Source organism: Triturus cristatus, chromosome 8 (genome assembly GCF_964204655.1).
Source record: "Triturus cristatus chromosome 8, aTriCri1.1, whole genome shotgun sequence".
In the NCBI taxonomy this organism is placed as follows: domain Eukaryota; kingdom Metazoa; phylum Chordata; class Amphibia; order Caudata; family Salamandridae; genus Triturus; species Triturus cristatus.
This window is the reverse complement of record NC_140591.1, coordinates 163128996-163143275: the sequence shown is the minus strand read 5'-3', so window position 1 is coordinate 163143275 and position 14280 is coordinate 163128996.

Below are 14280 nucleotides of genomic sequence, written 5' to 3'. Positions count from 1 at the left end.
AGCTATCCGGCAAACGATACATCACATCCCAAATACGCTGAACTACAGCGATGACATTCTAGTCTATGTGGCGACGCTCCAGGCCCACGACACGGCCCTAGACAGGGTTTGCCATGCTCTCTTGGAGGCTAACCTCACGCTAAACAAGGAGAAATGCGAGTTCCATCAGTCGCAACTGAAATTCTTTGGCCACATCTTTTCAGGAGCCGGAATGCAACCAGACCCTGCCAAAGTGAGTACTCTGAACAGCACCAAGAGTCCACTTGACGTCAGTGATGTGCGATCCTTCCTTGGCATGGCGAGTTACTGTTCGAGGTACATCAAGGACTATGCCACAATAAGTCACCCACTTCGCACGCTCACCAAGCAAGGACAGGCCTTTGAGTGGACTCCCGAATGCGAGCAAGCCTTCCAGGCCATAAAGAGGGCAGTGGGCTCGGTGGAAAGCCTGGCCTATTTCAGCCCAGATCGCAAGACTGAAATAACAGTGGACGCAAGCCCCGTCGGGCTAGGAGCCATCCTGGCTCAATATGACAAGGACACAGACCACCGCCACATTGTGGCGCACGCCAGCCGGAGCCTTTCCGACACGGAGAAAGCCTATTCCCAACCGGAAAAGGAGAGCCTTGCGGTGGTGTGGGCGTGTGAGCACTTCCATGTGTTCATCTACGGGAAGCACTTCACCATGGTAACAGACCACCAAGCCCTCGTCACCATCTATGGCAACCCCCGGTCCAAGATGCCACCCCGCATCGAGAGGTGGGGACTCCGTCTGCAAGAATACACATTCACAATCGTGCACAAGCCAGGGAAGGCTGCCAACCCAGCTGACTATATGTCGCGCCACCCAGAAGACTCTCAGCGACACGCACCGTCCATGGCAGACGAGTATGTCCATTTTGTGGTGGACCAAGCGCGGCCACCGGCGGTCCCCCTAGAGGCCATCCTGGACGCCACCCAGCGAGACACCATGCTGCAGCAGGTGATCCAAAGGGTCCGAACGAACAAATGGCGGCACGAAGAGGTGGAGGACGAAAAAGGTGACACCACAAGGCGTCAGGAGTGGCAAGCATTCCGGAATGTGTGCGAAGAACTGTCTGTCACACCTGATGGTCTACTGCTGCGAGACATTCGAATTGTGATACCCCAACAACTGAGACAGGGAGTCGTCAACCTGGCACACGAAAGTCATCGAGGAGTAGTCACGACGAAAAGAGCGCTTCGTGAACGTGTCTGGTTCCCCTTCCTAGACAAAATGGTAGAACTCACCCTAAAAGACTGTCTGCAGTGCCAAGTGGTAAGGCAAGGAGACCCACCCGCTCCACTCCAGATGACGCCCCTGCCACCAGGAGTATGGCAAGAACTGGCCATGGACTTCTACGGCCCCATGTCATCGGGCAAGTATGTGCTAGTTATAATAGATGAGTACTCAAGGTTTCCCATCGCCCGGTTCGTCCCATCCACCAACGCAGCTGCCACGCTCACCGTCCTGGATGAAGTCTTTGCAGCCTGGGGTCTACCCGCGGAGGTGAAAACAGACAATGGACCTCCGTTCAATGGCCGGGAATTCAGTGATTTCCTGACGCTCATGAATGTGCGACACCGACGGATCACACCACTGTGGCCGCAGGCCAACGGCACAGCGGAAAGGTTCATGGCCACCTTAAAAAGGACATTCCAACAGGCCGCTCTGGACAAAAGAGACCCGCAGGCAGCCCTCAATGATGTACTCCGAGCCTACCGGACGACGCCGCATGCCACCACGGGTAAATGCCCTGCTACACTCATGTTGGGGCGCCCGGTCAGGACCCGGATACCCACTTGGGAGGGAGCGCTGCGACCCATTTCTCCCAACCGTACTCACCGGGAGATCGAAGCCACTGACAAAGCTCGCAAGGAAAGCATGAAAGCGTACGCAGATGGGAGACGGCGGGCCCGCTCTCTCTCATTCCACGAAGGAGACTGCGTGATTGTCAAGCAAGAACAATCCAAGAAGACAGACAGCAAGTTCAGAGCGGAACCTCTGACGGTCACTCGTCAGAAAGGCACCATGCTGACAGCAGAGTCAGACACCAGGCGTGTAACACGGAATGTGTCTCACTTTCAGAAGTGCAGCCCGGCTCTACAAGAGACTCTAGAGTCACGACCTGCACCTCCACAAACTCTGCAACCTGCGACACAGAGCAAGGGTGACAGTCCAGCGAGACAGACACCCGGAGCGGAATCTGACACAGTGCCTGAAGGCCGCACACTCCGTCCACGACAAACTATCCGCCAGCCCAAGCGGCTGATTGAGGAGATGTAACTCTTGGTGACCCCGTTCGTTGCTAACAAAGGGGGAGATGTAGAGATGAGGGGTCTAGTGGTTGTATGGGTGGAGCAGGATGGGCGGAGATAGGGGAGGATTGGAGTGACAGGAAGAGGCGGAGTAGGAGGTCAGGGCGGCAGTTGAGGGAATGACATGCTGGTGTGAGGAATGAAATAAAGCTCGTGAACAGAGAACCCTCCGTGTCTGTCGTCATTGAAAGTGTGTAGACACGACACAAGAGACTGCAGAAAAAAGTTGGCCCAGATTTACTAATGCTTTGTGACTGGTTTGTGACACAAGAGTGATGCAAACCTGGCATAAGAAGTTGGGGTGTGATTAACAATCCAATGAAAACCAGGATTTGCTTTGGAAAGTTCACGAAAGTAACTCAAATTTTGTCTATGAACTACTTTGCGTTACTTTGACTCGAGGGGGCATTCCATGGGTGGTACACACGTGTTTCCATGCAACCACCCATGCGTTTTGTTGCATATCTCTGGCTGCTCACATTCATAGACAGGGATTTGTGTCAAAACCTGACACCTCCTCGAGGCAGGAGCAAAAAGCAGAAATGTTTCATTTCTCTTTCTTTTTCCAACCTTGCATGTGTGCTGCATTATACAGCACACATGCAAAGTGGGAACATTCTTTGAGGATAGTTTTTGGACCAGAAGTATCCCCTCCCATTGCAAAACCTACACTTCAGAGTAGGAGACTCCAACCTGTTCAATTGTGAGAGCTACCTTTGATAAATAAAAAGCATTGTGAGTAACTGCCTAGTATAGGGACTGCATAGATGTGCATAAAGGGAGTAGAAGCAAGTAAAAAGAGTAGAAGAGGGAGAAGAAGGAAGGAAGGGTTGAATAAATGGAAAGTATGTGAGAAAGAAAGTAAACAAGGTGAAAAAGAAAGGAAAATGGAACAACAAAGGAAAGAAGAAGCAATAGAAACAAAGAGACGAGGAGAAAGAAGGAAGGAGAGAATGAAGGAAAAGATAAAGAAAGAAGAGAAGAAAGGAACGGATAAGACAATGAAAGATAAGAAGAAAGGGAAAGCATCAAGAAGGGAGAGACGGTAGTGAAGGAGGTAAGAAATGACAGAGAAATGAAGAAAAAGGAAGGAAAGAAGTAATGTAGCAGTAGAAAAAAGGAAAGAAGGACAAAGAGAAGGGGAGTCGGAAAGGAAAGTTAGTGAAACAAAGACAAGGGAATAAGTAATGAGAGAATGAATGAAGAAGGCAAGAAGGAGAGACGAGAAAGAAGGACACAAGAACAGGAATAACGAGTTGAAGGAATGGAAAAAAGGAGTGCAGAAGAGGAGGAAAGAAAGAAGTAAAAGTAGAAAGCAAGAAAAGAACAAACAAGGAAAAAAGAGAGAAAAAAGAAAGACAGAAAGAAGGAAAGCAAGAAAAAATAAAGAAAAAGGAAGGAAAGAGGGAAAAAGGTAAGAAAGAAGGAAGGCAAAAAGGAAACAGATGGGAACATCGAGAGAAAAAGAAAGAGAGGAATGGATGAGAGGGAAACAAAGAAGGAAAGACACAAGAAAGAAAGAGACAAAGGTAAATATTGAAATAAAAAGAACAGGAACAGAGAGAGAGAGAAAAATGAAAGAAGAAAGAACTTTAAATGCTCTCAATGACTCTCTGTAGTCATTGAATCAAAACATTTTCAAGTTAACAAGCAATGGGGCCCGATTCACAAAAGTAACCTTTCACTTTTGTTTACATGTACTACTTTTAGGTATTCACAAAGGTAAGTTGAGACCAAAAGTCTAAGTTTACCACTTTCGGTATTCACAAAAGGCATTTACGAGTAGTATCTTTGCATCCTCACTCGGGCGGAATCACTGCCCGAGTGCAGAGATTCCACTCCAGGTGCAAAGAGTACACTCTGCACTGTGGGGTAAGGATGTGTACATTGTAACCAAAATTGAACCTGCGCTGGGGAGGAGAAAAATGCACCCTATTTAGTAGATATGCATATATTTTCGCAGTCCTTTAACACAAGGAATCACAACAGCTTTAATTGCTGTGTTGTCTTGCAACAAACATCCTGTGGTTTGTCGAGGAGAACTGGAGTGATGGAGGCACTCTGAAGCCCACTACCGCTTCCACAGACTTCAGTAATGTTTAGTTCACTTTCTGCTTAAAATGTTTGAATTACTTTGTATCTGTTTTTGTGTAGATAGATAGATAGATAGATAGATAGATAGATAGATAGATAGATAGATAGATAGATAGATAGATAGATAGATAGATAGATAGATAGATAGATAGCCTATTGTAGGTGGTCCCATCACTTTTGTCTGTGGCCCCTTGTGAACACTCCCTAAATATAATGCTGGTATTTAGCATACAAAGTCAGCTGCAAACTCCCCATGCAACAGTCTCATTTGCACATTGAAAGTCTTAAATTCCCAGTGCAACCTGCCAATGAGCCTCAATGACAAGAGTACATACATAATTCGTAGGAACTTCAAATTCCACATGCCCAGGGAATCGTCATTATAGACTCTTGAATGTCGGCAATTCTCCCACTCCACCTACGTCCTGACTCCATCTTATTTATTTATTTTATTTATTTAGAGTTTTGTAGAGCGCGTAGTCACCACGAGGGTATCCCAGCGCTAGAACCTTGTTACTCAGGAGGGGGAGCGGCTAGGTAAGAAACCGGATTAGGGGAAGAGGAGAGTTTTGAGAGTTTTTCTGAACCGAAGTAGATCGGGCTCAGTTCTGAGGTTCAGAGGGAGTGCGTTCCACTTGAGTCCGGTGTTTACCGAGAAGCGGCGGCCCCCTATCCGGGCCTTTTTCACCATGGGGATCGTGATAAGGTTTCCGTGCTCTGAGCGAAGCGCTCTCGTGGGTCTGTAGGGGGTGATCCAGTTGTTTAGTATGGGGGGGCCGGTGTTATGGAGAGCCTTGTGGGCCAGGCAGAGGGCCTTGAAAGTGACCCTTTCTTTGATCGGGAGCCAGTGTAGCTTCCTAAGAGCGGGTTTGGCCGATGATCTGGCCGGGGTGCTAGTTAGGAGTCTGGCGGCGGCGTTCTGGGCCTTTTGCAGAGTTTGGAAGGTGGATTCCGGGGCGCCCAGGTAGATGGCGTTGCTATAATCCAACCTGGATAGGATTAAGCCCCGGATCAGCATAAGGCGCGACTGGAAGGGTAGGAGAGGGATTGCTTTCCTGCAGGATTTAAGTAACCCGTAGCAGGTTCCGGCCGTCTTTCTGGCCTGGGTCCGGAAGGTAAGGTCGGTCTCCAGCCACACGCCAAGGCTCTTGACCTCCTTTTTGGGAGTGGGAGGATGGCCCATGCAGGCGGGCCAGAAGTTTGAAGGGATGTTAGTGGTTTTTTGTCCGAGGACCAGGATCTCTGTCTTGGAGCCATTAAGCTTCAAGGCGGAGTCGCTCATCCACTGGTATACGCTGGTAAGGCAGTCGTGGAGGTTGGAGGGCTCGAGTTTGGGGTGGGAAAGAGTGACCACCAGTTGCGTGTCGTCAGCGTAACTGACGATGGTGACTCCGAAGGGTGAGACAAGTTCCTCCAGTGGGGCCATATAAACGTTGAATAACGTAGGGCTCAGGGAAGAGCCCTGTGGCACACCGCACTGGAGGGGGATGGAAGAGGAGCGGCTTTCGCCTTCCCATACTTGATAGGAGCGTCGGGAGAGAAAGGACGAGAGCCACTTCAGGGCTTTGCCCTTAACTCCAGCAGTCCCGAGGCGGTGGATTAGAACCTGGTGGCTGACCGTATCAAAGGCCGCACTTAGGTCTAGGAGGACCACTGCCACTGATCCTCCTGAGTCGATGATTTCCCTGGTTCTTTCCACTGCCACAAGGAGTGCAGTGTCTGTGCCTTACCTAAATGCTCTTCTGTTGAACTGAGGCCATGAAGTTAGCAGGCTGGAGGAAGCACAGAGGGGTAGGCTCACTAGCTGCAGAATGTGTATATTGGGCCCACACATGCACAGCCAGCTGCATTTCAGCCCTGCTTCAGTGCACTGATCTCCCACTTGGCTCTAGCAGGACAGAATCACATGGCACTGGCAAAATATCCTTCCAAGCTGTCCACCAGCATGAGAGTTTTTATTTGCTCCATTTGGCATGTCAGAAGAAGAAAAAGCTCCTACTATTTGCCTCTTTCTTAGCCTTACAGCAAACAAATGATGGACGGAATGCTGACAATGCAAACATTCTCCCCCAGTCAAAAGATCTGGGATAAATCCATCGTTCTTTTGCCCATTACGCCACGCCAGTTTGGCCCCAGCCATATGCAAATCAGTCTTGACACTGTGCCCCTTGGGATCAGTCCAGACCGAACTGTCAGGTCAGGTCCTCCCTGGACCGGAAACAAGTATCCTGGGACCGGTTTCAGGGTATGTCACTCTTCTTCAGCCAGGCTAGCTTGAATCCAGTGGCACAGTGAGCAAGGGACCCACGTCTGGGCATACCCATCCCACTTAGGGCGAAAAGTGTTACAGCAAACAAATGATGGACGGAATGCTGACAATGCAAACGTTCTCCCCCAGTCAAAAGATATGGGTTAAATCCATCCTTCTTTTGCCCACTACGCCACCCCAGTTTGGTCCCAGCCATATGCAAATCAGTCTTGACACTGTGCCCCATGGGATCAGTCCAGACCGAACTGCCAGGTCAGGTCCTCCCTGGACCGGAAACAAGTATCCTGGGACCGGTTTCAGGGTATGTCACCCTTCTTCAGCCAGGCTAGCTTGAATCCAGTGGCACAGTGAGCAAGGGACCCACGTCTGAGCATACCAATCCCACTTAGGGCGAAAAGTGTTACAGCAAACAAATGATGGACGGAATGCTGACAATGCAAACATTCTCCCCCATCAAAAGATCTGAGTTAAATCCATCGTTCTTTTGCCCACTACGCCACCCCAGTTTAGACCCAGCCATATGCAAATCAGTCTTGACACTGTGCCCCATGGGATCGGTCCAGACCGAACTGTCAGGTCAGGTCCTCCCTGGACCGGAAACAAGCATCCTGGGACCAGTTTCAGGTTATGTCACCCTTCTTCAGCCAGGCTAGCTTGAATCCAGTGGTACAGTGAGCAAGGGACCCACGTCTGGGCATACCCATCCCACTAAGGGCGAAAAGTGTTACAGCAAACAAATGATGGACGGAATGCTGACAATGCAAACATTCTCCCCCAGTCAAAAGATCTGGGTTAAATCCATCGTTCTTTTGCCCACTACGCCACCACAGTTTGGTCCCAGCCATATGCAAATCAGTCTTGACACTGTGCCCCATGGGATCAGTCCAGACCGAACTGTCAGGTCAGGTCCTCCCTGGACCAGAAACAAGTATCCTGGGACCGGTTTCAGGGTATGTCACCCTTCTTCAGCCACGCTAGCTTGAATCCAGTGGTACAGTGAGCAAGGGATCCACGTCTGGGCATACCCATCCCACTTAGAGCGAAAAGTGTTACAGCAAACAAATGATGGACGGAATGCTGACAATGCAAACATTCTCCACCCGTCAAAAGATCTGAGTTAAATCCATTGTTCTTTTGCCCACTACGCCACCCCAGTTTAGACCCAGCCATATGCAAATCAGTCTTGACACTGTGCCCCATGGGATCAGTCCAGACCGAACTGTCAGGTCAGGTCCTCCCTGGACCGGAAACAAGCATCCTGGGAACCGGTTTCATGTTATGTCACCCTTCTTCAGCTAGGCTAGCTTGAATACAGTGGCACAGTGAGCAAGGGACCCACTTCTGGGCATACCCATGCCACTGAGGGTGAAAAGTGTTACAGCAAACAAATGATGGACGGAATGCTGATAATGCAAACATTCTCCCCCAATCAAAAGATCTGGGTTAAATCCATTGTTCTTTTGCCCACTACGCCACCCCAGTGACCCCGAAACCAGTCCTAGGATGCTTATTTCCAGTCCAATGAAGACCTGGCTTGGCAGTTGGGGCTGGACTGTTCCCATGAGGCACAGGGTCAAGACTGATTTGCATATGGCCAGGTCTAAACTGGGATGTTATGGTGAGCAAAAAAATGATAGATTTATCCCAGATCTCTTGACTGGGGTGAATGTTTTGATTTGTTCTGCATTCCGTCCCGTCCATCAATTGTGTGTCTTTTGCTTTCTTGCCCTAAGTGCGCTGGGTATGCCCAGACGTGGGTCCTGGGCTCACTGTGCCACTGGAATCAAGCTATCCTGGCTGAAGAGGAAACCGTTCCTAGGATGCTTGTTTCCGGTCCAGTGAGGACCTGGCTTGGCAGTTCGGGCTGGACTGTTCCCATGAGGTGCAGGGTCAAGACTGATCTGTCTTTTGCTTCCTTTCTTAGCCTTTCGGCATCAATTAAGCAGTGGTTTAAACATCTTTCATTTTAAAGGAAGAGAACCAGCACTTCTCAGCAGGGATGCAATGCTTTTAATTGGAGAGTACTGACGCCTCTTAGCAGCCACTAGGCACTCTGGGATTTTGAGTATCTGATTTTTTTTATTTGCATATCAAGCATTACAAATAGGGAGTGTTGAAATGCTAAAGAAGAGACAAGTAGTAGGAGTTTCAGTTCCTAGTTTAACCCACTCAAGCCAATTCTTGGATGTCTTAGTTATACAATGTATGGATCATCATTGTACATGGAGAATAAAATGTAAAAAGAGGAAGCATGAAGTGCTGAAAATGATAAATTGTATTGTAATGCATTGTATTTATATACTGCCTTCTACCAGTGATGAGGGAATAAAGCAGCTTGCAACAGGCAGCACTGGGCTAAAGGCTAATATGGTGATTATTTTTGGTTATTGGGATTGGCCTGTGCTCTCACAGAGGCCATCCCATCATTTACTCCTGTGTTTTTGTGATGGGCTACATTTATAGCAGTTATATGTCATCATTAGTGGGGGAGTATTTGAGTTCATGGAGGTGGTTGTTGGGATTAGTAGATGAGCTAGAGAAAATGAGGTATTATTAGGTTGCAAAGTATGACATTTAAAGAACAACAGGTTGTGATATTTAAGATGAGGAGTGGGTATTTTTTGAAATATTATTATAGATGTTAAACAAATGTACATATCTTAGCGTAAGTAAGAAAGTTTTTCTTTATTGTCTGATAATTAAAAATCATTACAAAAACAATAATACATTTACACAACAATTCATTGGTCGTAATAAAATAAGATGTGTCGATTGGCTGAAACCATTTACAATTCGATAAACCTTTAAAAACTTTGTATATCATTGTTCAAAATTTAGTGCAAAAGAACAGTAAAGTGCTTCAATAGTTACGTACCGTACTAAGACACGATGTATCATTGTGAAAAAAGTACACGTAATTATCGCTAAAGTGCATCTACTAAAATGTAATTACAATTGGATCGGCTTTACATGTTCTGTCAACCACTGCAGTTAACTCAATGTAAACATTATTTGTTACTGATTTCAGGTTGCAGGTTTGCGTGAAATTCAATTATTCCTAAAAAATTAGCAAGGCTCTTTCCAGATAGAACCATTATGTATTGTCTCATTACGAGTAGCACTGAAAATAATATTACTCTACTCCACAACAGTCTATGAGGATTTTAAGTCTGATTTTAACATTTTATCTGCCAAAAGCAAGAACTTGGTAAATTGAATAATCAAACAGGCTTTTCTCCTAGATAAACAGAGTATTATGGCTTGGCAGCATGTTCTCACACCAGATACAATAAACAGTGGTTTTAACAAAGTTCGCCATGCTTGAAGTAGGCGAGGACAGACACACACTTACACGCAGTAGAGATTCTTTTAAAAAGCCACAAAGACTACAACAGTTTGTTGGCCTTTGTTGGTTCTATCTTGGGATGCCGTCCTTTGTTGGATAACTGCCAAGTCTTATCTTAAGGAATAAATCCCTTGTGAATGGTTGAAGGTGAGCCCATAAATAAGGTTGAATCTCAAGTTTTTCAAAGAAACTAATAACAGTCCAAGCATGCTTTTTTACCACTAAGGCCTTTTTATCTGATATAAAAGATAGGAAGTTTGTTGTTCGATTTAGTAGGATTTCAGTAGAGGCTTTGTTTGCTTCCAAAATCCCAGAAGGCTGGAGGTTTAAAGGATGTAGGCTCTCTGATAAGTAAGGTCTCCAAACACTAGTAAAATCATATTTTGTAAGTCCTTGCCAGCTCAGGTTCAGAATGTGTAAACTTTTTCAAAAAGAGGATTGTCTCGCTAAGATTTGGCTTAGTAGGCAGAGCTCCAGTCAGATTTCCGCATGACCAATTTTATTCAGGATCTTGAAAATAAATTTAAAAGCTTTAATTTATAGTTTGTCCAAGAGTTTGGAGTAGTGGCCATGAAAGATTGCTGATCCGTAGGCCAGTGAAGGGATCAGCTCAGCCTTCACGACTTTTACTGAATGTTCATTGTTAGGACATGAAAGCTTGTCATGAGGGGTTCTAAAAGCAAAGATATGTGAAGAAGTTTTAGCCTTTAAATTGTTAAAATGGCACTTAAAAGACACTCTGTCATCTAATGTAATGCTTAGATATTTTTAAGACTTCACTGATTCATTCACTGCTCCGCATACTTTCAATTCTCGCAGTCTTGATTCAAATCGGCCTATTGACATTATATTGGTTTTATTTATATTCATTTTTAAGCAGCTTGCTATAATAAACTTGTTAAAGGACTCTATTAGCAGTTGAAGACCTATTGACGTATGACTGAGGAGTATGGTGTCGCAGGAATATTGTAAGTATCTTATATTAGAACCTTTGAAATTTTGGGAGTGTGCATTTATGTTGTGAAGATGGAGGGGTAGATCAGCCATGAAGAGGCTAAAGAGACATGGTGGTAGTACGCAGATTTGCTTCAAGCCACTGGAGGTGTCGAAACGCCGGGTCAAGCAGCTGCCATCTCCCAATTTCACCTGGACCAATGTGTTTGTATATATCAACATGATCATATCAAGACGTTTTTGAGGCACACCCCATGCTGCCAGCTTTGAGCTTAGCAAATTACGTGGTACAGTGTCAAAAGCGGCTTTCAAATTGCCCTCACCGTCATTAATGTAAGAGACAGTAGATTTGTGATTGTTGACTGGCCTCTTTGGAATTCCGATTGATAGACTGGTATTATATTTGTTGATTCAGCCCACTCCTTGAGGTCTTTAAGAAAGCCCGATGCAAAGACCTTCACCTCCACATCGGTTAAGGCTATAAGCCAACAGTAAGCCTGATTTTCTAGAGGGCCGTTATTGTAAATAGATTGTAAAATACTCTCTTGCCATGATTCCATAACCAGTTTAGTTGCTATGATATCTTTGAATAATGGTGTCAGCACTCTTGCCTACAGTTCAGGATTAGCTTTAAAAATGAAGTTGGGGATACCATTGGGACCTTGTGCTCTATTGGATCTGATCCCCCCTACAGTGGTTATAATCATTTCCTCATTTATTAGCTCTATCAATGGTGGTGTTTCTGTATGAGGGCCTTCACTCCCCGTAGGACGATAGTTTAAATCGCTTAATATGACTGGGAATGGGATTTTCCATTGGGTATTTTTTCCTGTATAAATTTCAGGGTGGTCAACAAACAGACCGGAGATCAAAGTTTCACAGCCGAACACCCCAAAGACAAAACTACCTGCCTTTCCATGGCGGAGTCTCCGCCATGGAAAGGCAGTTCACCGCCACAATGATAATATGGCACCATATTCCTGGGCTTTTCCGCCCGGTAGGCAATCGGGCGGATTGCCTACTGGCGGAAAACCGTCGGATGGTCTTCCCGTCTGCCGGGGTCCCCCCCGCCATCGCAATGTGGCGGGGGGGAAAGTCATGCTGGTGGTGGATTTTAGCGGGCGAATCGCCACAGCCATACAGGCTGTGGCGATCCGCCCGCTATCGTAATGACCCCCTTAGAATCTAAATACAAGGTGATGCACATTGAAAACCCTCCTTTTGCGTGGCCAACTGAAGACGAACGAGTTGCGGGGATGGAAAATTCTTGGTAACCAATGATGCAGGTATTATCCTCTTTCCAAGTTTCCTGGAACATCAACATTTCTAAAGTCTGTAACAAAGCTGCTGTATCTTTATCTTCCAATGGTCTACAAATGCTGTGTGCATTCCAGGAATAAATGCCAATGAAAAGTTCAGCAATCAATCATTGCCTTCTAATTTTCCCCTTGTAAGGAGTGTTGGAAGCCAAGCCCAGTTATCCATTATGACTAGCCTTTTTGGAATGTTTTCACAAGTACATGTACCTGAGAGTCAACTTATAGTTTTGATGTCTGAAGATAATGCTTGATTAAATAGTAGGCCAATTGCTCCTCTTCGCAAATCACCATTTCTGCCAGTATTCCTGGCTACCGTTTTACTCGGCTGTTCACTTTTCTTCATATCCGTGCTAGGTATCAATAATGTTGGATAGATTGCATTGATACATTTCCTGTTCTCTATCCCCCATTTTGCAAAATATGGACCACTTTCAATTATCTTATCTGCAATATCTTTTCTGTGCAATGTAATGCAGGTAATTTCTCGTGGAGAAATAGTGGAGTCATGTTTGAATTGGGTAGATTCTAAGGCGTCAGTCATAAAGGTGAGCGAGCACTGGGATTGAGGCTGTTAGTTTTAATATGTTGCCACGTTTAAGAATATGATGTGGACCCCTTGATTCATACTGGGGAAGAATAAGGATCTTTGCAGGGGAGGTAAGACAATTATTCTGGTTTGTACTTATGGTTTTCCTCTTAGAATAATTAAGACTTGATTTTGTGCCTTATATCACCAAGCGTGTGAGGGGATCTCCTGTTAAGGAAGAAACATGAATGGTATCCTGGTTTTCTCCACTTACCTTTTGCGATTGCTCTGAGCTATATGTTGGTGGAGAGGTGTAATTCATTGTTGGTTTAGTTAATGTATTCTGTTAAAATATAAGTGATGTCTTTGTTTGCCTAACCTCCTTCATTCCCAATGGAGGTGCCACCATGTCTTTTTTGGCTTTCAATGGCCCTATCCCATTTCCTGTATCTGAAGGATGGTTAGTCAAAGCTCCAACACTAAAGGTCTTGAAATACTTCTCCTGTTTCATCCACCAAGAAAATTAACTGGTTAGGATTAGGTGGAGCTTCACCCATCTCCGTCTCTATGGGATTTGCTTGTCGGTGTTCTATTTCAATGGTTTTGAAGATTGGCTAACAATCCTTTGGTCTTTCCGACATTCCCATCTTAACTGATCTTCTAGTTTTATTACATTCCTTTCTTAACCTTCTCCTTTAGTCAGCCCATTTGTTTTAGAAGCGATTGATGAATTTGTGATGTTTATTACAGGGATAGCTTGACTTTCTTGCACTGATACAAATCGCATATCTTCAATCTCATTTATTTTCTCGAGCCCCAAAGGATCCTGTGTATTGTGTGATTTTCCCATCCCTGCTGTGGGAGTTTTATCTCTTTGAACTTGCTGACTAGATTGAGTTGTTGGGTCGTCATGGGCTTGATGCATGTTATGTCTGGGCCCCGCTAATGCCACCTGTTAAATATGTGCTTTACAGGATGTTCCTATTCCTGATCCAGCCAAGCAGATTTCATTGCGCTGGACTTGCTGGATTGTTTGAGCGATAGTCCCTTTGTGGACTTGGAAATGCATATGTCTCAGGCCTACTGGAACTGCTGGCTCAGTGTTTTGCTGTGAGGACATAATTGGGACTTCTACAAGCGCCCTAACTATGCTCGGGAGATTTGAGATTTGAACTACAGTGTGGGCAAAGGTACACGTGATTGTTTGATTGTCTCTATCTGATTGAGCCATTACAACTAAGTTAGACATTTTAAGTAGATTAGAGTCGATCCCAGCAACATAGAGAGCAAGTGTATTGAGCAGCTCCTCTTGACTATTCAATTTGTCGGAGTGATAATTTAGTGCTATGGTGATCGCATCCATGGTTTTAAGCATATTTCCCCAAATTCCAGTGAGAACCTGGGGAGGTTCATTGAGAGATTTACATCATATTTT